The 24,032-nt window shown below is 33.5% G+C and overlaps 1 protein-coding gene across 4 annotated transcripts in view; it reads left to right on the top strand.

The window, feature by feature from the left end:
* Positions 1-15,638: 15,638 nt before the first annotated feature.
* Positions 15,639-24,032, top strand: part of LOC138699933 (structural maintenance of chromosomes protein 6-like) — an 89,641-nt gene continuing 81,247 nt past the window's right edge. For 2 of the 4 annotated variants that reach the window (XM_069826138.1, XM_069826136.1), the window contains exons 1-2: positions 15,639-15,786; positions 23,603-23,736. The gene's annotated coding sequence lies outside the window, so the exon portion shown is untranslated. Of the gene's footprint in view, positions 15,825-23,602; positions 23,737-24,032 lie in introns of all 4 variants that reach the window. The other 2 variants (XM_069826137.1, XM_069826139.1) reach the window with 2 other exon arrangements.

Below are 24,032 nucleotides of genomic sequence, written 5' to 3'. Positions count from 1 at the left end.
TTCCAAGTAAGTTTAGTATCAAAATCACACCTAAGTATTTTACTGATTTCGTAGCTCATTCTGTCAAAATGTAGCTCCATTTGCATGGACTTCATTCTTAATGAAAAAGTAATATGAAGCTACTTTAAAAATCTATACAAACTGTTAATGTATGTTTTTTCTCGTTAAAATAATCTTTTAATTTCTTGACTGAGAATAAGATTTTGTTCATTGGTTAAATGAAATTCTCTACATCCAACCTGACATGATGAAATTAAATTTTGGGATTCCAAGTCTATTTGATATCATTTTTTGCATTACTTTTGTATTGATACAGTAATGGGTCTATTTATTTTTAATTTCAGATGTAGGTTTGTCTTTTTTAAGAATGGGAATGATTACTACTGCTTTCTTCCATTCAGCAGGTATTACAGTTTCCGAGATAAGTTACAAAGATTTAACAGTTTTTCCAAGTTTCTAAGAAATTCAGGATATGTATTGTCTGGGCTTGGTGACGTCTTGTTTTTTATATTATTTATTGTAATACTTAGTTCTGTTATACTGAGATTTTGAGTAAAAAATAATATGTTCGCTAGTAGAGCAAGATTTAATAAGTTGTTTCAGTTCATTTTTTAGTAATTTATCAGATTTCTTCTTAGCTTTCTTAATGTGTGAGCATTAACTGCTATATCTGCATCCTGTGTAAATATTTTGTTATTCTGAACAAAAGATTTTTTGCATTGTTCTTATTAATGTTTTTGTTATGTATGAATTTGTGTGCTTTTTTGCCATCCTTCCTGTAATCCATGTTTTGTAAAAACTTAGTAAAATGATTTTTCTTTGCAGTGTTAATTTCTTTTTTTTTAACACAACACACTTTTTATGGCAGTTTTAAGTGTCAGATATATATATTTCTTGTTTATTTAACGACTCTGTATCAATTGCGGGCTTATATAGCATGGAATTGGTGATGGCGAGATGAGGCTGAGGATTCGCCTTATGAGTGAGGACAATCTCGGAAAAAACCCAATCCAATCAGCCTAAGCAGGAATCGAACCCATGCCCGAGCACAACTCTAGGTCAGCAGCCAAATGCATTACTACCTGAGCTATGCTGGTAGCTTTTGTATGTTCTAGCTGCGTCTCTTTCCTTTTTAAGTTTTTCTAAATTATTGTTTCAAAAAGGTTTGAAATTTTTAAGTTTACTGCTAGGAGTTTGACTTTTTGAAATTCCAATGTAGTCGGAGATGAATAAGTTACTGCTTGGGTTGTTTAAGTGTATGGTGACAATAACAGCTCTATAGTCAGAACCCAGATCTATAATTGTTGCACTTTCAATTTTCTATTCCCATTTCACTGGGTTGGTTCCTGGATTTCTGCTGGAACACCACAGTAAGTGGCCACTTAATTCACGTCCCCACAGTAGATGCCCATTTCGGTACTATATATATATATATATATATATATATATATATATATATATATATATATAACCAAATCACAGCACTCATCAGCCACACATGCACAGTAATCCTAGAAGTTGTAATCATTTCTATATCATATTTTGGGATCGAGAAAGTAACATAATTTGTCCCTTAAAAACATTCATACTGGTAGTAATTATTTGCAGTTCTACCAAAATAAATAAATAAATAAATGGCAATTAAATTTATTATAAGATTTTTGTCTCTACATTGTTAGATAGATGTCTTTGTGAAAATTTATTAACTTAAATCTGAGACTGCTGCTAAGAAGTAAAGGAGGCTAGCAATGACAAAGAAAGCTTTTAACAGGAAAACGAGCATTTTCTGTGGACCTTTGGAAAAAGAACTAAGGAAGAGACTAGTGAAGTGCTTTGTGTAGAGTGGAATTTTTTTGGTGATTGATTACGGTACTAAAAAAAAAAAAAAAAAAGATGGAGGAAACAGACATGTGAGTTTTATAGAACATGAGTGAAATAGTCTCAAGTCATCTTGTGTAGTTGATATTTTCTGCAGTAGCTCATGTTGCAAATAGGTATTTGACAGTGCTTGACTGAAAAAAACTACTAAAATAAATAGTGTATCTTGTGATATGAAACTCTGTTATAAGTTCAGAATAAATCTACACAGACATACATACACTCACACACACCTATATAATTAATAAAATTCTTAAATCGTTTAGTATCAGTACAAGGTTATTTCTAAATTCCTTTCGTTTGTGTGTATTTATGAAATGAGAGTTCAATCATTCGGTTACTGGAATGATGTACGATGCCATACGGTTTGTGTTTATCTTGTATTCTGCAAGTTATAATTCCCTCCCCTTGTGCCAAAACATTTAATAAAACTTACTCTAAGACTTAGACATGTATAATTTAATTAGAAAATAATAATTTGTTAGATTTATAAATGACAAAATATTAGCAAACATTCAGTGATTGACATATATGACATCAAATGTAAAGAAGCTATTAGGAATATGAATTTCGACCATAGACTCTATATGCAATATAAAACACGCCATTAAGTTGAATACAGTTAGATGGAAAGAAAAGGATGACAGAAAATTTCGTAAGAATGTGTGAGATACAGATGCATGTACTTTACTATGACTGTGTTTAATACGAATGATATTTAATATAATAATGATGTTTGTTGGCGTGTAAGATGCTCCCTTGTATAAGATGCACCCTAAAAATTTAACCAGCCTTCCTGGGAAAAACTAAAATAAGAATAAAAGATATAACAAAAACAGCAATTCACTCATACACTGTCATCAGTCTTTCTCCCTCAGAAACTTTAGATGAAGACAGTATAGTCTATTCAAAAAGTGCCCCCTTTAAGGTCAGGCGATTAACACTGCTGTCCATAATAATTTATTCCACTCTTTTCTTTTGAACACTTTAAATACATGAAATACGACAGTTGTGAAGTAAATCAGCCAATTCATTCTTATAATCAAAACAAAAAGAGTTCGCTTAATTGTACCTTAATTGTATAAGATGCACCCTAATTTTAATATCTATTTTGAAGACAAAAAATACGTCTTACACATCAACAAATACAGTACTTAAGCTTTTTTAATCATGTAACTTAATGAGGTTTTCTTTTCAGTTTTTTTTTAAAGCTGCTGTACATTTCAGCCATAGTTTCCATATGAGTGAATAATGGTTCATTGAAATACCAATATACAGCATAAATAAAACAAGTCATAATTTACAATGTTGGGATATACAGGGACATCATTTTATTTTTACTTCAATTTTTATTGTACCTGAGTTCTTGAATGTACTTCACTCCCACCCCCTCTACTAGTAAACAGTACTGAGTTAGTAAATATAGTATGTTCCAGAAATATGTTCGCTTTTTCCAGTGACGAAAGAGCTTTTAATATTGAATCATTTTCGCACAGGTACTGTCGTCTGTTTGCCTACATCGCATCCCAGTTTCCCCCACCTGCTTCTGCTCGCCCCTCTGTAAAGGCTAGTGGCTGGGCTGTCTTAGATGTTTTCTGAAAACAATTTCTGTTAGGAATTGGACGTCTACATAATATTACACAACTGTTTAAAATAACTTAAATAAAAGGGTCTCATTAAATAATTAACTGTCACATGATTTCTCCCCTTTCTATGATCCTGCGACAAAACCACTTGGAAAATGATGTGTCTGTATAATTTCCTTTATAATATACACAAATGAATAGCGTGTTGATTTCTTCCCCCTTCAAAATTTTACAAATAATCTGTATACTATTTTTCACTTATTAGCTATATTGACATGACATTTTAAAAGCTCGTGTGGCTGTTTTTATGCTGTTAATTGATCAGTACCTAACTGACGCCTCAATTCTAATTTTTTACATAAGACAATAATAGTATTTATTATTCTGACCTCTTTGAAGTAAATCTACGAGTCTTCTGAGCTGTTTTAATTGAAAAAATAATCATTTTTCTTGATCATTTATGTTCAGTTATTTCGTGTATATGATCTAATAGAACTTGAGAGATTCATCATGAAAATCAACTTCAGGATGAAAGCAAACTCACACTGAAAATCTAGTCCATTACCTTTGCATAGATGAAATACAAAAATGTCTTCACCTCACCTGCTGTTATGATCAAGTGTTTAAGTGAATTATGCCACCAAGTTAAATCTCTCAAATTTTTGCCAGAGAGCTGGAGGACAATATTTTTTTATTTGTCAAATGGCGGGTGTTGTCAATAACGTCATTTTCTCTCTGGCCTCCCAGTATAAACTGACAAAGTCCTGTTTTCCTTGGGCTTCATGGTTCAGCAGTGGGCAGTCTAGCAGATGTTGATTCGTTTCTTGGTGAGAGCACAAAGTGGGCAGCTACTAGGTGAATAAATTCTCAATCTATAGAGATAATGCGGAAAACAGTCATGTCCTCACATCAGCCTGAACTTGGCCACTGCTTCTTTACAGAGAATATTAGTGGAAGGAATGAATACACTCTATGTCAAAACCGCAACCCTTAATGTATGGTATGAACAATGTTTCATCATATGGGTAGTACTATTATACTATTATTTTTATGTCACATTCTTGTCTTGCCTATTTCAATGGTTCATCTCCAATCAAATCTCTGTTTGTTGTCATCACTGCTCGTAGTGTAATCACTCAGTTATAGTCACTTTCATTCAAATCCCCAAGTTCATATTCTTTATTTATGTATTGTTTCCTAATCTTTTTAATGTGTATATTGACGATATTGTTAAACAATGGACAATTTTAGTAAACCTTGGAATAGAAATACAGAATAACAAATTTGTATACTGTACATTGTTTGCACATGATTCAATAATAATACAGAAAAATTACAAAAAAAAAAACATTACCGGTATACCTTTTTAATATTCCAATTTGTTAATTTCAATAAACGAAGCAAAAATCATGGCCTTCAAAGGAAAATCACCTATATGAATGAAAGACAATAACGTTTTGGAACCGGTAAAGCATTTTAAGTATTTAGAATGTGAGATCAGTTATGACCATGACACAAATATAGAAGAAGAAATTAGTGAAATTCAAATGATTTGTACAACTATAAACAGAACCTTTAGAAACAAAATTGGAAAGGTATTAAAATAAAATTTTGTAAAGTGATGGCTATCCCAACAATGCTATATGGAAGTGAAAATTGGGTCATAACAACAAAAGATATTAGGCCTCATAGGTTTCAAACTGCAGAATTTTAATTATTGTGAGGTTAAAAAAAATACATACATACACACACACACACCAGTGAACAAATTAAATCAAAAACATTACAGTGGCTAAACTTAATCGTGTCAATCAGAATGTGTTTTTCTGATACAATGCCTGTTTAGCTGAGCATGGACGACATTTCCAGCATCTTCTATAAGGTACGATTTTATACACGTTTTAAGTAGCGCAGTTAACATACACGTGTGGTTGGCTGCAACATGCTCAGCTGCAGAGAAGCAAAACACTGCACCAGTAGTCAGTAGACCTACTTAATATGATAGAAGCCCTGTACACAATATTTGGAACCCCTTTGTTGTAGATGAATAATATGAGAATAATTCAGTTCAGGGCAATATGCAGTTACTTCCACTTGTGTTTGAAGCTACTTGAACATGCTTCCCTGTTATTCTGTTTTGACTGTTATTACTGCATCATTAAAATATATAATATTATATTAAAATCCAACAGTATTAAAAACACATAACAATACCATTTTTTTTTCTCTTGTACAGAGGAGGAACCCAAAAGCTTACATTGCAGTCTGAGGCTTATTGTGCTTACCACTCCTATTCTGTGAATGATTGTCTAGCCGAACAGCCGTGCTCTTGTACAAGTACAGCATGCTGCACCATGAAGTTAACCCGGGCTGTGGTATGGATGACGATATGTGAATTAATTGTGGCAAAATGAGTCCAAGGTCCAACACCGAAAGTTGCCCAGCAATACTGCTTCAATTGGTTGAGGGAAAACCCCAACCAGGATTTGAACCCGGGCCTGCTCTTTTCACTGTCAGACACACTAAACATTACTCCACAGTGGTGGACTTAATACAATTAAAATTTATTTGCTAAAGATGCTTCAGGATATGCTGTGCCATCTTCAGTAGCTTTGAAGCCAGATTAGCTGTTGTTCATGCTAATGCATATTGCCGACATTTTGTAGAAGTCTGTATAATTTTTTTCAACAGTTTAAAGTTAGACTACTAAGGGCATTTTCAATACTTTATTCTATAATTTTCATTTACAATCCGAAGTGTTTCACATTTTAATTGATTGTGAATCAAAATGCTGAATACTACATTCCTTGCATTGCTTATTGTGATACAGAGTTAGGTACTCACCCGATTGTGGCTGTTGATAGAATAACAATAAAAGCACAATTAATTATGTTTGTGTTATGTTTTAATAGTTACTATACATGGTAGAGCTAATAATTTCATGGATTGATGATCATATGGCACTCCTGTGCATTGTAAAATTTGTAAGTATTGTCACTGATATAGGCCTACTGTTTATCTACGACCATGTGAGTGTTTGTGTGAAATACAGTAACTGAACAAAATGTCACAAAGTTGCCATATATTCTATATTTCTTTGACTTAGCAACTAGTGACTATTTTCAGGGGCGAATGCTAGTCACGAAAGTTAGGCTTGCTCTTATATTCATAGGGGAAGATGGGAGGATATAATAATTCATAATTAATAAAAATAATTAGACCCACATAAATAATTTATTTTATAATTATGAAATCATTATGAGTCATGGATCATATTCGCTTATCAGATGTAGAAGTTCGATATGATATAACAAACATGGCCAACAAAACAATTTATTTAGTTTTTTCGACCATGCCAACCAATGCACATTGTTGTATTGTGCTGCACTGAATGAGCGCACATATTCTCTATGTCTGTCTTCTCTTGAATAGTCCTTCGGGAAAATGGATTTAATAATGTTTCAATAACACATAATTCCGAACTCATTGCAATACTTCAAATTAATGTTTAAGAATTAATAATACATGCAGCAGCTAATACATGCATTCCGCTCATACCATTACTTGCACTCGCAAATCACAGCACATGCCGCTGTCAATATTGGTAACATTAAAATAAATAATCGTTGATGTACTCTTGGATCAGAGCTTCAAACAACACATAACAGAAGCATGTACGCCTAGGACAGACTAAGGAGGAAGGCACTTGCGCGGGCATCATATTCTCGCTATTTCTACGTCTTTCCTGTAGCTCCGAGAAACGAGCAAGCGTTGCGATACTTGCGGATGGTAAAATGCCTATACAGTATTCGAAAAATCAAAATAAATATTAATGTACAGTACGTAACGCCATTTTGAGAAATACACATTCTACGAAAATATTGGGCTTGCGCAGCAAGCATAGCATGCCCGGAGAAATCGCCCCTGACTATTTTTTGTTTCACTGTGTGGAAGACATTCATGTGTGTGTAGATTCTCTTTAATACAGAAGATATCACAGCTGCAACACAAGACTTTCTATTGATTCTGAAAGATGTTTCTCAGGATATTTCCTGTAATTGTTTCATCACTAACACTTCACAGCTGAAGGAGATTACTTTGAAGGTGAATGTGTGTAAGAAGTCATTAATTGTTGTTTGATCACAGTACCCGTAGTCCATGATATTATTGACTACTGGTACCAAGTATACATTACATAGTTTCCCAGTGACGTGAATGGAGTCATTCCTGAGGCAGCCACGTGGTAATATTTTCGTATGCAAAAGTGAATGGTCAATCGCTAAAAAACATATAATTACAATCGTACAGGGCTGCCAGATTTTATATCTACCAAGGAGGGACATCCTTTTCCCGTCATATACAGTACTTTTGTTTTGCCTTAAAGGAAGAGTGATATGAATATGGGCAGAGTTCACATTTTCATGGCTGCACCAAAAAAACAAGAATAAAAAAAATATCCTTTTACATGCAGATGAAGAAACTAATATGGATCTCAAAATTGCAATTTTAATAAAATAAACATATTGTAGGTAGAGGTTTCCAAGTATAAAACAATATTTATCTGGCTGTAAGTTACATCACGTCTCTGGCGTCTTTTATGAAGGGCTTGTGTTAGTAATATGTTATACCAAATTAATAACATAATGACTTAATAGTAGTTCTGTCTGATAGACTTCTCCAAAGTGTATTATTAATTATGAATCACAAATTCTAAAAGATTGCATCACATGTGACAAAATATTTCAATTTCAATGTTTATTAATTGATTACAATGACATGATATCTATCGATACCTAAATTCATTTTTATTTAGTGACTTAGCATATTATTGCTCCTTTAACATACAGTATACATTTTCAAAGCTTATATACATATTTATCACTGGACTTCAGCATTTTCAACAAGCTTTTCTCCATTCTCTGTTCCATGCATTTCTGATTAACGTCTCTAGGTTAAGAAAATTAATTTCGGGACATCTGGCAACCCTGCAATCATACCATGTTGTTGTGGAAGTGTTTTTAGCAGTGGAATACAGAACAAGTCAAATTTAAATAACCAGCATGCTTGCCAAGCCACGAAGTTACTTTTTGACGGAAGCATGTTGAATTTTCCCAGTTGCTTCCTCTAATCTGGCACAGGACACAATGCATGGGTTTTCCTTGTTAACTGTAGTGAGCTTTCACTTTACATTACCAGTTTCCGTTAGAGAGTTTGAGCTCTATATTGAGACTATATTTGACAATAAACAGTCAACATACACATATATGAATAATAAATAAGTTTCTTGCTTCCTATTTTGTAACTGAAATGTAGATTTTAACACGAGAAAATAATATTGTCCTGCACAAATCAGTAACAATCTACTACTTTCAGCACCAACACTCAACTGGCACCAACTACTTTCCATTTCCTACCACAACTTCAACCAGTGCATACCAACCAACATCATGTTTCACTGAAGGTCTGTTTCTGAGGACATCCAGCAATATTTTGCTTTTGAACCAGCGCATAAAACCAAACTAAGCAGCTTCTGTCATCTCTCGAAATTCTTGTAAATTATTTTTTAGTGTATGGTTTTCTTTTGTTTGGTATCTCATGTTAAGACTGAGATTGTACTTTCAAGCATACCAGTACTAATACCATGATAGCTTCATTTCAGATTCTTATTAATTTACCAAATCATATTCATTTTGTTATCTCTGTGATGTAAAGCTTCATCCATATAGTCTTATCATTGCTTCTTTTGTCAGGAAGGCCTTAAAATCTTACTTGATCACTGAAATATAAACAAATGAAAACAGTGTTCATATACTGGTAATTCTCAATACTGAATTCGATGTATTATGTTGCAGTACCAAATTTCGATGCTTTACAGAAGTAGGTAGGCCTACATAATCTGTCAGTTCTAGCCTATATCATTCTACAGAATTTAAATTTCGGCGTAGTTCAATACTTTGTAACTACTGGGCCCTTCAGTATTAGAATTAACTTACTTCTAAACAAGTCCAGACATTATTAGTATTAATATTGAAATTACCTTAGGCCTTAAAATCTTACTTGATCACTGAAATATAAACAAATGAAAACAGTGTTCATATACTGGTAATTCTCAATACTGAATTCGATGTATTATGTTGCAGTACCAAATTTCGATGCTTTACAGAAGTAGGTAGGCCTACATAATCTGTCAGTTCTAGCCTATATCATTCTACAGAATTTAAATTTCGGCGTAGTTCAATACTTTGTAACTACTGGGCCCTTCAGTATTAGAATTAACTTACTTCTAAACAAGTCCAGACATTATTAGTATTAATATTGAAATTACCTTAATCATAAACTGCAAATTGTTCGAAAAAAAGATCCAAAAACTATCAAGGTGTAGACATTTCAATGAAGGTCTTTAGAACTAAATTAGAAGAATTTTGTTAAATATTGGTACTGTGAAAGTTTTCATAACCAAATATTCCATCATTAATCATACACATACATAGACACCTTGCAAAAGTACGAAAAAAAAATTGCAAATGACCTCAAAGTGTGTATTATTTCCTATGAAATTTGGTAGTAGGTATAATCTGAAGGAAATAAAAACATAATGTTCTGTACTACCCATAGACTGGAGTTAAAAAAAAAAAGAAAAGATTAAAAATAGGGAAAATGAATATGTATTGTTAAATAATGATGTCAAATAATATTGAGAAAATGAACCTAAAGCTTTTATCTCTGAATAATATAAAGCTTTATTATTCCATAAAAATGCAAATGTACATTAATGATTATGTTTTACTTATAGCCTAAATGATTTTGGCTTCATGCTCATCACATATTTAGGAATCATATTTTTTATATCCAATGTTGATGTGCAAACGGCAAACCATCCCTAAGTTATGTTTCTATTTCTATCTTCAAAAGTCGCTGAAAGTCTGTGATTAATCATTGTACAAAAGACAGATGAAATGAGTCAAAGCTATAAATAGGTGAAGTCTCGAGAAGCAGCGAAGACAAAATTTTTGACGTGGATTTGTCTTGCTTGAAGCAGTTCCTTAGACAAATATGAAGCATGTAAGTGTTCTGTGTTATACCAGTATCTATTTCACTTTTACAAATCATGTGAATTAACAGCTAAGCACAGGGATGGGAAACTCGTATTGTAAACAGAGCAATCTCATAACAGTAACTAAGGTAGGGGAGAGGCTAAGCTCTCTGAGAGCAGCTGTTTCCCAGCCCTGGCTAAGCATGACTATAGTTAATAACTAATAGCTTAGAATCTCTACGTACAAAATCTTATGATTTTCATAAGTAACTTGAAAAGATTTGTACCATTCTTCTCCTGCAAAATCTGTAAATATGCAGTTTTTATATACCGGTAATTTATTTTATACATTAGTTGTAATAAATTATTTTTTCTTAACTTTACTTTTACTGTTTTACATGTGAAAAACAGGCAATATTGGATGCATGTTTCAGATAACATCTGAGATTATACTTAACAGTGAGATGGAGCAGTTAATGAACGTTTTAAATTAAATTTTGTACCATAATGATTCTGTCAGTTTCAGACAAACGATGAGACAGCAATTCATATCATATTATATTTAGGTTCTTTCATTCATAATTAATTTGTATTTGTTAAGAGAAATTAATAAAATTGTGTATTGTAACTGAAATTGTAATAAGTCTGACGTTGAAATAAAATTTTTGTTTTGTAATGTGTATGGTAGTAATAATAAAAATGAGGAACTCTTTTATACATGAACAGTAAAATTAGTTATCATTTTTCTCGATCTGTTTTCAGCTTAAGTAGTTTATTGAATAGCAAGCCGCATGTTTGTGCCACAAGGTATATTCCAATGCTACTGGCAAGGTTGGGCACTTCTGCATGGAATGGTGATAATAAGGTGAGGATGAGGACATTGAATAAGAAGTATTTATAGCAAGTACAATTACTTCACTCATTTGTATTAAAATATCGAGGCAGATAGTGTTGCATTGAGCAAGTGAAACAGCAATATGATGAGCACAACCTGCTGCACAATCAGCAGTTACTAAAGCTTGTAGAGAAATGCAAAAAAATATTAGTGTTGTTAATTACTCGGTTTCTCACATAGTTTAGTGAACTGAATACTTCAAACATCATAATTATTAAGTTTATGATTTATTAATGTCACACCAGAATTTAAACTTAGGCAAAGGTGTTGAAAGAAAACAAGGAAATAGTGTTCACTGTACCCCCCAAAAAATTAAGAAGTGGCAAAAGCTATTTCTCAAAGGATATTTCATGAAAAATTGTGTTGCTTATGAGCAGAAATCTGTTGAGGGAAGGTAAAAAGTCCTTAAATTAAATGAGATAATTTTAAATCAAAAAAGGAACAAATTCATTGACCTAAAATACCATCAAATGTGCGAGGTTATTCAACATATTACGGTAACTGAAGTCTGTTTTCGTGTTTCAGATTGTGAAACTCAACAGTTTGCTGAGCTTATTTTTTTTATCATAAATTTGAAGCAAGGGATGAAAATTTCAATGGTAGTTCGGTTACAGCAAGAAAAAAAAACATGAATTTAATTAAATACTATTATAGTCACAATCATGCCATGGTATGAAAGAAAAATTTCACAACCTCGAGCGGGAATCAAACCTGCGACTTCCTGTACTCCAGTCAGGCGCTCTACCACTGAGCTATCGAGTTCATCTCACGCCAAAGGCTTGGAATTATCTTTTCATTTTGGCGACTCTGTTATAGAGTACTGTCCATAGCGTCTGATCTAGTCAGCATAGCTTATGGGTGGGAAGAAACTTTACAAATGTAATCTTCATCTTACGATGTTGGATGACGTATATACGTCCGTTGATGTGACATATTAATGAATTTAAATACTATTATAGTCACAATCATGCCATGGTATGAAAGAAACGATAGCTTAGTGGTAGAGCATCTGACTGGAGTACAGGAAGTCGCAGGTTCGATTCCCGCTCGAGGTTGTGAAATTTTTTTTTCACACCATGGCATGATTGTGACTATAATAGTATTTAAATTCATTAATATGTCACATCAATGGACGTACTATATATACGTCATCCAACATCGTAAGATGAAGATTACAAAAAAAAAACATGTTTCTGAAAGAGCAAAAGTGAATTCTCTTAAAAAAATAAATCAACATCATAAACAGCAGTATGCAGATAAAAATTAAAATTCAATCTCAATGTTCCCGCAGTAAAAGCAAGAACAGATGTAATTATTTATATACTGTACTTCTGCAGAAATGCTAAAAAATGCTCTAAGAACTGCACTATATCTAAAGCAGACAGGAGCAGAAAACATATTGCACTAATTACATTATAGAAAGCATCCTGCATGGGGATGGGAGGACGAGGGAAGAGTCTTTAACCATTTTATTTTCTTGCACAGTGGTAGAATGTTGAGAGAGCTTTAATAAGAAATAGTGGAACTGCAATTATAAAACTTAAAAGTTTAATTATCATTTACTTCTTTCCTGAACAAATGGTGGAGCTAAAGCTCTCACACACACAGATGAATGGATGTTGACTGATTGATTTCACGAGGGCTGGATCCAGAATGGATCCTTGCACTCAGGTTATTTAGACCATTGTACGTCCTATATGCAATGATTGTCTAAATCCAATGGATGGCTCGAGTAACATTTGTGAATCCGACACTGACAGGTGGGTCATCCTCCCTGGGCCCTGTAGGTAAGGTCCCATCATCTACTGACAAGCCCGAATACAAAGCACAGAGCCCCAAGCTCTTGAAACCTAGATCAGTATTGGAAACTTGTACTATCCATAGACATCACCCCAGCCTATTTTCACTATTGTAACTTTTAATTCAACAATCATGTTGTGACTTTTATTTCAATAGCAACCACACACCCGTCAACACAGCAACACAGTAGTCGTTATTGCACTCCACAGCACGACAATGACAATTCACATGTATTATTGAGAAGAACAACAATGTACTTCTAATTTCAACTAATGTTCACAAAGCACTAATTACAAAACAAAACTGTCAGTTCTCAGTTCGTTCCCCTTGGCTATTTCTTCTAGCTCACTCACTCAAGTTCACGGTACGTCGAACCCCAAGCCTTCCAGATACAGTTTACTGCACTTCGAACCGAAGACTTTCAGATACAGTTCACTACACTTCGAACCCAAGACTTCCGGATACGCTGCACTCGCCTGGATGCTGCCACAGTTACTCAAGTTCACTGCGCCTCGAACTCAGATCCACTGGATACGTCTCCGCTAACTAGCTTTCTCACAGCTGATTATCTAACTAATTTCGAAGCCCGAGCCCCCACGTCCGGCGCCTCCTAGCCGCCAGATGTGCACGTAGACTCCCGAGGCACAGTTGCCACACTATTATAAATGATAGATGAAATTAGGGGGAAGTGCAGTGTAATAATAATAATAATAATAATAATAATAATAATAATAATAATAATAATTTTACACAAAAACATCTCAACACACAAACAACACAAACAAACAAATACAACCACACGGGAATATACAAACTCAAATGTAACACTTGCAACAACTTCTACAAAGGACAGACAGGCAGATCATTTCAAACACGTTACAAAGAACACATCACAGCCATAACAAAATTACAAAACACCTCCACATATGCAGAACACATCACAAATGCTAATCACACCTACAGAGACATCAACACAGACATGGAAATACTACATATCCAACCAAAAAGCCAGAAACTAAACACACTAGAACAATATGAAATATGCAGACACACAAAAACACACCCCAATGAAATTCTCAACACACAACTCAATTTCAGAACACACACACTCTTTGACTCCACTTTACACCACACGAACACACCCTCACAGGAAACAAAAAAGGAGGCGCCAAGACCAGCAACGACCAGTTCTGAAGATGATCCATAATAGGTCGAAACATGTAAACAAGGTACATTAGAATTTAACACAAGAAAGTCTTATCATACATATTCCGAAATAATAATTTATTCTTTATTGCTCATAGACCTGTAAACATTGACAATACGTTCTACATCATATATGAATCAATAGAACTGATGTGAGACTGTAACAGACCACTTGGTCTAATTCATGATGATGATGATGATGACATGAATCAATACCAATTTAAATTATGAACTTAATCTAATACTAAATAGACTACTTATAATTAAATACACTATTTAAAAATATGCTTATAAGTATAGAATAACTGACACAATGTTTAGAGCTATAAACACAATAATTACAGTAGGCCTCCTATAATTAATACAATGTTAGTAATGTATATACGTTAATATTACAAACTAATTAACACAATGTTAAAAAAATATAGGAATAATGGAATGAAAGAGGAAGACAGGAGTAAAAGGTAAAGGTATCCCCGTAACATGCCAGGAAGGCAGCTGGGTGGTATGGAGGAGTGCCCCGATAAAAACCAGTACACTTTGATCTGTACATGAAATTTCTGAACAAGTGAAAAAGTTTTATAACAGTGCAAATTCTAATCAAAATCCATTCATCAAGCGTCTAGGGCAATACAATGCAAATTTCTACAAGAAGCATAGAACTAGAGCCATCTGACAGAACTCCAAAATATTATTAAGTGAATAACATGCAATGTTCCACAACCACCGACTTCCTAACATCTACACTGTTAGCGTGTCCAATTATATCACAGCTGGACACAAACCATTCTTTGAAACTGAACTAAATATGAAAAGGCAGAAAACATATTTGTTTTGATACTTTGTCAATAGCTTGCTGAATATGGGGGGGGGGGGGGAACGCGCCGAAGTAATTCAATCAAATCTTTCGCGAATGTATCGATAAGGAATAGGCGCGAGGCGCGAACTGTAATGTCGTAATGTTGCGTAATGCCAATGTTGCCAACGTGTCATTTTCTGGTCAAATCTAGCTGACCTGAAAAAACATTTTATGAAACATTTATTTTTCAATAATTTATAATGTAAACCAGCTTATTTCTAGTTTAATTTATCTTATTTTTCCATATGCAATTTTTGGCATAATATTGCCTAGCATTTTATCAACAATTTTGTATTTGTTTCTTGTTTTATAATCTTACTACACTTTTTTTTATGCACGAAGGCTACATTGGCTCAACTAGTGTGTTTTTTGTCGGTGTGTTGACAACATTGCGTAGTGCCGGTATTGTATTTAGTTTTCGGATTTTATGTGTGTTTTAAGGATTTCTTTGTATTGAGGGTGTTGTAGTTAGAAAATAAAAATAAATTAGAATGAAACTGGACATTATCAGCGTTCTGCTCAATTGAAGGTACTGGTTGACAAAACTTTTAAGTTGTATAACTGCAGGTACATTTCATATTGATGTACAGTTACAACAGGTTAGGTTTGTTTGTTGTAGAGGTAATGGCGTGCAGTGGTTCCTTTACTGGTCATTTGGTAATTATAAAGTATCAGTCAGGACACCTTCTCGTAGTACAGATCCAGGTCACATTACCAAATAATATACGTATATTTTTTAATTTTCTGTTATACTCCAGAAGAAAATTCAAATGATGGTTTATTTAACGACGCTCGAAACTGCAGAGATTATATCAGCGTCGTCAGTGTGCCGGACAAAATTCCAGTTCCCGCTCAACGCTCGTTTCACCAAAATGTATGCAAGAGGTCCAAAACGAATTACTAGGGAAATAATGAAAGATGAGAGGAACAGAAAAATTCTCTCCGGCACCGGGATTTGAACCCGGGTTTTCAGCTCTACGTGCTAACGCTCCATCCACTAAGCCACACCGGATTCCCATTCTGATGTCGGATCGAATCCTCTCAGTTTAAGTTCCACTCATAACGAGTGCACCATGTGTGACATTGTGCCACTGTCATACATCTATGACGCAGTGCATGAGGGTAGGCCACTAGAGGGAACCCAAGAGGTGGAACTTAAACTGAGAGGATTCGATCAGACATCGGGATGGGAATCCGGTGTGGCTTAGTGGATAGAGCGTCAGCACGTAGAGCTGAAATCCCGGTGCCAGAGAGAATTTTTCTCTGTTCCACTCATCTTTCATCATATGATGACGCAGAATATCTGCACGGAAATATCATATGTACTTCGATACATCATTAAATGCTGTTTTTCCCAATCTCAATGTAGAGTATCCACCGGCCACTGAACGAATATTGCACACTTTTATCACTGCCAATGTGGCACTACTTATAAACCAATTTTCAATACTTTTATCACAACTACAGCACATTTCAATTGTCATTGTACTATATAGGCTATATAGAATTATTACTACATTAACACATTTAATATATCACAAAACATACTGAACGAATTAAATGTAATTATTATGAAAGTCGCCATATTTTCTTCCTGGAATTACGATCTACTTCCACTAGATGGCTACCGACACGAGTAGCAGGGCCGGCAATACATGCAAACGAAATGATACTAAATGTGAGGACTGTTACTACAGATGTGTAGTATTATGTGACTGGTTAGGTTAGGTTTGATTAGGTGTGTAGTATTATGAGAGGTTAGGTTGGGTTTAATTAGGTGTGTATTATGAGGTTAGGTTAGGTGTGTAGCATTATGAGAGAGGTTAGGTTGGATTAGGTGTGTAGTATTATGAGAGAGGTTAGGTTTGATTAGGTGTGTAGTATTATTACGATGTTGGCGACACTGAAGCTCACTGTTAATTAACGAAATATAGCCGTATTCATCATTCACGCATGACGATTTTCGTATATAAGTAAGGTACGTATTTAGGGTTGGTTGGGTGGGCTTACAGCTCTCCCAGTGATCACATCAATTTCTACTAATCAGTACTATAAATCCAAGGCATTTTGAAGGTATTTTATCAAGTTCCTGTAGTAGCCGGGACATAAGTAACATTGACCAAGAAAAGTTCACAAAAAAAAAATGTGCGCAGATTGTTCCATGCAGAACTTTGTTATTCAATTCCCACTGTTGAGACATTGAGGACTATTAGGGGCTAAACTAGCACTGAGGTAGTTCACTTTGTACTCCACTTATAGACAAGGTGCATACACACATAGTGAACAAACAACAAACGCATTCGCTGACTGAAATTAAATTGGAATGTGTGGACGACACAGCAAAGACCGATCATTTGGGTTTGCCTTCGGTAGTGATCCGTCGCTTGTCAGTACATCAAAGGAAGTTCACATTCGATGTGAACAGGATGTCATTTGTTCATAGTTCGTAATCTAGTAGCAGCAGAACGCAGCAATTAATGTCACTAACCGGCACTAGTATGTCAAAACTGGAGTGGGCTGAAGAAACTGTCAGGGTCGTATTTACGCATCACCATGAGCGTGGCCCTGGGACGGAAAATTTTTGGGACCAGTACCGTACTCGAGGTGTTAAAATTTGATGTATTTATGAAGAATATTTTACATTAACTATATCCGAATAATAGGTATCAGTATTTTTATACTATATCCGAACAATATGTAATTAATTAACTAAGAAGAAAGTAAAGTTGTCTAATTGAAATATACCAGTCAAGGCTTTATTTCACACGTGTATTGCATAATTGAAGTTCCTAAGTTGTTCAATTATTACATGGCAGCTCAAGACATCTCAGAGCAAAGTAATACCTGTTCTTTGCAAAAATTGTCAACTTATTTGTTAAATACCCGAAATTTAGGGTCTGTTTGGTTATAAAAATTAATTATTCGAATGTAAGAACGAATTTATGTTGAATATTTTTCTTCTTCCATTGTTGATATCGTAATTTAAGCACTATCATTGTTGCTTAACTCTTTGAACTTACAACTGTTTCTAACATTTTTCTTAAATTTTATTGTTGTTGTTGTTGTTGTTATTATTATTATTATTATTATTATTATTATTATTATTATTATTATTATTATTATTATTATTATTATTATTGATAGGCCTAGTTGAAATGAACAGAAGAAGGCTCTGGCGGTGGCATTTGATTTTGTCCATGCAATATAAATGTTCCTGAAAATATTCCCCTTATTAAGAATTTTCTTTTGCTTATTCATATTGATAAGTTACATAATTCTGCGCAAATAGTCACATAATTTTTGTTTTACACAATCAGGAAAAAAAAAACTACACATGCAATAAAATTCAAAACGGATCAGAGTTTAAAAATTAATTTTATGAGGAAATTAACGACATGAAACAATTATACATCATGCTTTGAATATTTAATACAACATAGAACTTTGCACTTACTATGGGTGAATGTGTTGTAAAAAATAAAATGGTGAGTCTACAGATATAATGAAGTTGGATACCACACACCATATGTTAATGTTTTCCTCAGCCAACAGTAACTAATTATTTTAAAATGATGGGCATACATCAGCCCTTTGTGGAGCAAGTAGTGCTGTGCCTAGATCAGATCAATAAAGTTCTGAGTATAAGATATTCGTCAGTGTTTGTTTCTTAATCAGTATTATGAATGTTTGGTAAAGCATACGTGATATTAGGGCTCTTTTGAAATCCAGATTGACAAAACTAAGAAAGATTGTGACGTAAGACCTTTGGTAAGCTAGACAGTGGCTAGTGAGAATACTGAAGTAGTAATACACTTGCAGCTCTTTGAGTAAATAATTTATGCATATGCAGCTCTTGAGGCTGTAAGCAAGGGAGAAAGCAAAAAGTGGTTAGGCAGGAAAATTTCCAAAAAAATATGGGGAAAAATTTTCCAATTCAAAAAATATTCTGTAGAAAATTTTCCTTCTCACATAGCTGGTTAGTTGATTGTATTTTCTCACTATGCACTTATTTCTGAAGCAGATTAACACTGCAAATATGTTTATTTATGACATAATATGTTATACACTTACAGTGTGACTTACATCATCATCATTATTATTATTATTATTATTATTATTGTTATCATTATTATTATTATTATTATTATTATTATTATTATTATTATTATTATTATTATTATTATTATTATTATTATTATTATTATTATTATTAAATATGTTACTGGTCAGTGATGTATGCAATATAGGAGGAAAGGAACTAGTCACCCTACCCCATTATATACGGGTTTAGTTCCCTCATTAGTGATGTCTTATTGGTGTCACGATGTTCCAACCTGTCTTCGGACAGTTGGTTGAACAACAACAACAGATGCAATTGAGAATTAAAATTAATGTTAAAATAAACAGTATGAGATTGTACTTTATAATGCTCGCTTTCGAAAACTGGACATTTGAATAATACAGTGTGCAGCATAAGTCGCTACCTCGAAAATTCAACTGACTGAGGTAACCTAACCAACTGCACATCAACTCAACAATGCCAGAAGCTTAGCAGCAACTGTCTTTATCTCTTTGGCGGTAGTTAACTGAGTTAATCAAGTGGAAGTAAGCTTAGAAGTTTGTCAGAGTATTAATTCGTGTAGCTGTGTAGTAACTTATGCCACACATTGTAGATGAAACACTAATTGGAGCAATTTCTGACATATACAAGTGCTTTCTTTTGCCCCTACAGTGTTGAAGTTGTTGAAGTAGATCACCTTGTGTTTTGGCAGGCGTTGAGTGGTGATGAATGTAGAGGTAAATGATTTGGTGTTGAGACGATTTTGGATGGTTGGGAAATATATATATTCCGTGTTACTGAACCTTTTGTGCTCTTAATCCACTTTTCGTTCCAAATGCTTACGGCCTTAACTCTGCCAGCTAAAATAAATCATTATTATTATATGTGATATTGCTTCAGTGTATGCTTAATAAATTAAAGAGGGCATTCTGTGTAACTGGGTGGTGTTAGAAGATACTGCTGCCTTTGCTAGTTAGTTGGTTTTCTCATTGCCTGCTGTCCCTATATGGCCTTGTACCCATGTTAAACATATATGGTCCAAACTTTGGTTTAATTTGAATTTTCTAGCGATAGGCTACTTATATTAAAGCAAGAATCCATTTAACTTGAACTATATCATTTTTGGGATACACCTCCTCCACTTAACCGTGTCTTTATTGTAAGAGAAGTTGAATTTTAAATTCAGATTTTACATAGTGATAAGGACTAACCTTAACATATCATAAGTTAGTTTTTTATGTAAGTTAAAAAGATAGTGTATGGATTCCACTAATCTGAATAAAATTATGTAAATGTTCTATATTAAACTGTGAAGACAGATGAAAACCCAGTGAAATGGGGGGAAGAGAGAAACCAAAAATTCATCGTACAGCAGAAATGTCAAAACGCCTGTATTACATGCTCATATTATTATTATTATTATTATTATTATTATTATTATTATTATTATTATTATTATTATTATTATTAATTGTATTTTATTAATTGTGTTTATTAATTGTCGTTATTGAGTGTAATTAGTAGGGAAAGGAAGTTTATGCATTTGCATATTTGTTCTCTATCATTGTGTGAATATGCTGAAAGATTATCTACATGAATCACAAATTTCTGAAGACAATGATATTACTTTTATTCTACATAAAAGTGCATATTTTGCCTTTATTTATAAAAGCATCATATTTTAACATTTATGCAGGGAAACTGCATATTATGTATGTTTATTTATCTTTCCCTCATTTTGAAAAGTGTGTAACTTGTAAACGCAACTAATTTATGATTATGAATTTTGAACGTAACGATCATGCCCTCATAGAGAGCCTCTCAAGTTAGCAGTTGCTATTCCTTTACTGCAGATTTCGATAGAATAATATCCAGTTTAACGTAAGTTCCAGGAAATGTAGGAGATAAAGTGAACGAGAAAACAGCAAATATTCTTTCCAAAAACCCTGGCTATTATCAACTTAAAGAAATTCAAGATATTCTCGAAGGAAAAACACCCCAAAAACCAAGAAAATTTTCTATAGAACAGTTCACAGCTTTTGTGCAAGCCCCTCTTACTTCTTATGATGTAGAACGAAGTTTCTCATGCTACAAAGCTATGCTGAGAGACAACAGGCAAAGAATGACAACAGAAAACATACGTCACTGCTTTGATGTGAACTGTAACAGCATAAATGGAGCATTCAGCAATGAGGCAAGCACTTAAAAATCCATAGACTAAATGCAAGTTACCTATACTTCATTATTCTGTTAAAATAATCTCAGACTGATAATGCATATTGTGTAGCATATTTATCTGTTTTCACAGCATAAATGCATACATATTCTTAACGTTTTTAGGGCATGAACTTCCTTTCCCTGGTAATTTGTTACCACTGCCACCGGGTATTTACCCATTTGCAGTGTGAATACATACATACATACTACTAGCACAGTCTATTATATACAGTCACGAAGCTTAATACTTACTAAATATGCAAACATAGACAGTTGAAATATGCATCCATAGATAGTTGCTCACCACCAGGATCACTACTATCGCCTCATCACAGACTCTTTCCCTAGCAGACGATAAAATGTATTGTACTTTCGATATCGTGTTCTTTTGAAAAAATTAACAACTTCCTTCCACTATTGAAATATAAAATACATAAGGTTTATATATTATTTTCATAAAGTATATACTATATTCTATAAACTCACCTTCCTGGATCTTTTGGAAGAAGAATAACTCTAACCTATTTTTCTTACAATTTATAGTATTACAAACGTCTCCTTGTTCCATATTATTATTCAAATTATTGTATTTTAGCCATTTACATTTATTACAACTGGTAACGAACATTTCACAGTTTACATAGCTTTTCACAAACATGCGAAATATGGCACAGTCAATGCTTTTTCGATCTAGACCAGGCCATAATGTTTGTTGGAGCTCAGTGAAATATTATATTATAACTTTATTGCTTATCATTGCTAAACTTTATTTAATGTAATTTGTCCATAAGTTCCGTTTACTTCTTGTTGCATAATATGTTGCAGAAATAATTACAAAACTGTGTTATTTTAATGTGAAGAGAATTTTACGTGTTAACATATCTGTTTGCATCAACATTTCAAGTTTAGAATGGAAGATATTTTGAGGTTCAATAAAAACGAATTTATATTGTGATTTTAATTTAGCACATCTGCCTTCCTTAATTGTAGACAGAAAATTTACCATACCACTCCTATGAAATTAGTACGTACAATTGTGTTACTTCGTCTCTTAGGTAGTAGATAAATACAATAATTCAGTACTAAATTGTAGTATTAAAATACAGACAAATAGAAGGTGACGGGTGTCATACATGACATTATGTTTAATTATAATCTATAATTTCGAATGTAGGAATATAAGTTAAATATAGTAAACATAACCTATAATATCCATATGACATAACATACATATGTAGTGACAGGGCATTGGAGACCATTAAAATTAGACAGAAAGGGGGAACTGGTACAGTAAACATAACCTATAATTTCATCATATCTAAATATTCGTGCGGTGCAACTGAAAATTATTGAATCGCGCATAAATGAATGTACAAGAATTTCGCAATATTTAATCGAAATAAAGGCAGGTATTACACATACGAACAACGTAATTTTCACACCAAAAATAATATTACACCTTAACTCGCAAGGAATTATGTCTGAAGTGTCCCCTAATCATTGTTTTAAATTTTATTAATGCACTTACACTACATTTTAGAGAAATATATGTTACTCTTTATGCATTTCAATTAATTTATATGGTTGAAATGCCGCCCTTCGGGATCGGGTTAAGCGAGCCACATGGCCTGCCTTATGGCCTGTATTAGATCACGATGGCAGTGACACAGTCTATTGTTCCTAGTACTAAAAGCGCTCCAAGCGGCTAGCAACTATCGTGAGAAATGCAACTCGTTTGCAAAAAATCATCCCAAGCTTCGCGACTGTATATAGTAGACTGTGCTACTAGCAATACAAATCCAACAAGGTTCACTTTTTAGCAAGACAAAGTACAATAATCACTTTTAAGGAAATGTCTTACAAGTTCTTGAGAGCACGCAGTGCAGGTGCTTTGACGTCCCTGTTGTACAGTTTCATATACTTACATATTTTGTCTTTCTGTTTTGAAAATTATGAAAAATGTGAAATTTGAAACTCAGCTTTTTCTCATAATTTGTTACTTGTGGGATTTAGAATATTTTATGAGAATAGATTGTAATTTTATGTTTTTATCATCTGTTAAACACAGATAAATCTAAACAAAGAGGCTAGTTCATTCTGCATCCAGTGAGCTACATGGTACCTTCATGCTGAATGGATTGCGTGAGATTTGTGTCTTGGCAGATTTTTACTTGATTTTATGTTGACCAAAGTAATTATAAGGTAGGTTTTCTCAAATACTTCGCTCTCTCCTGCTATTTTCTTAATGTTTGGTCACAAAACTCATATTATTGTACCATCAACTTCGAATAGCTTCAGTATTTTAAGAGTATTGAAATGAACTCTAAGAATAAACTCCTTAGTTTAAAACAGTTATCAAATAAACTGTTTTGTCTACAAAGATATATTTCATATTATCTGGCCACAACAACAACAACTATTTCAAATAATTACACTATCTTTTGTGTTAGTACACATCTCTGCATGTTTCCATGTGTGAAATCTTTTAATTTACCATG

This window comes from Periplaneta americana, chromosome 5, assembly GCF_040183065.1.
Source record: "Periplaneta americana isolate PAMFEO1 chromosome 5, P.americana_PAMFEO1_priV1, whole genome shotgun sequence".
Lineage (NCBI taxonomy): Eukaryota > Metazoa > Arthropoda > Insecta > Blattodea > Blattidae > Periplaneta > Periplaneta americana.
Note: the sequence above shows the minus strand (reverse complement) of the source record. Positions and strands in the feature narration are given on the sequence as shown.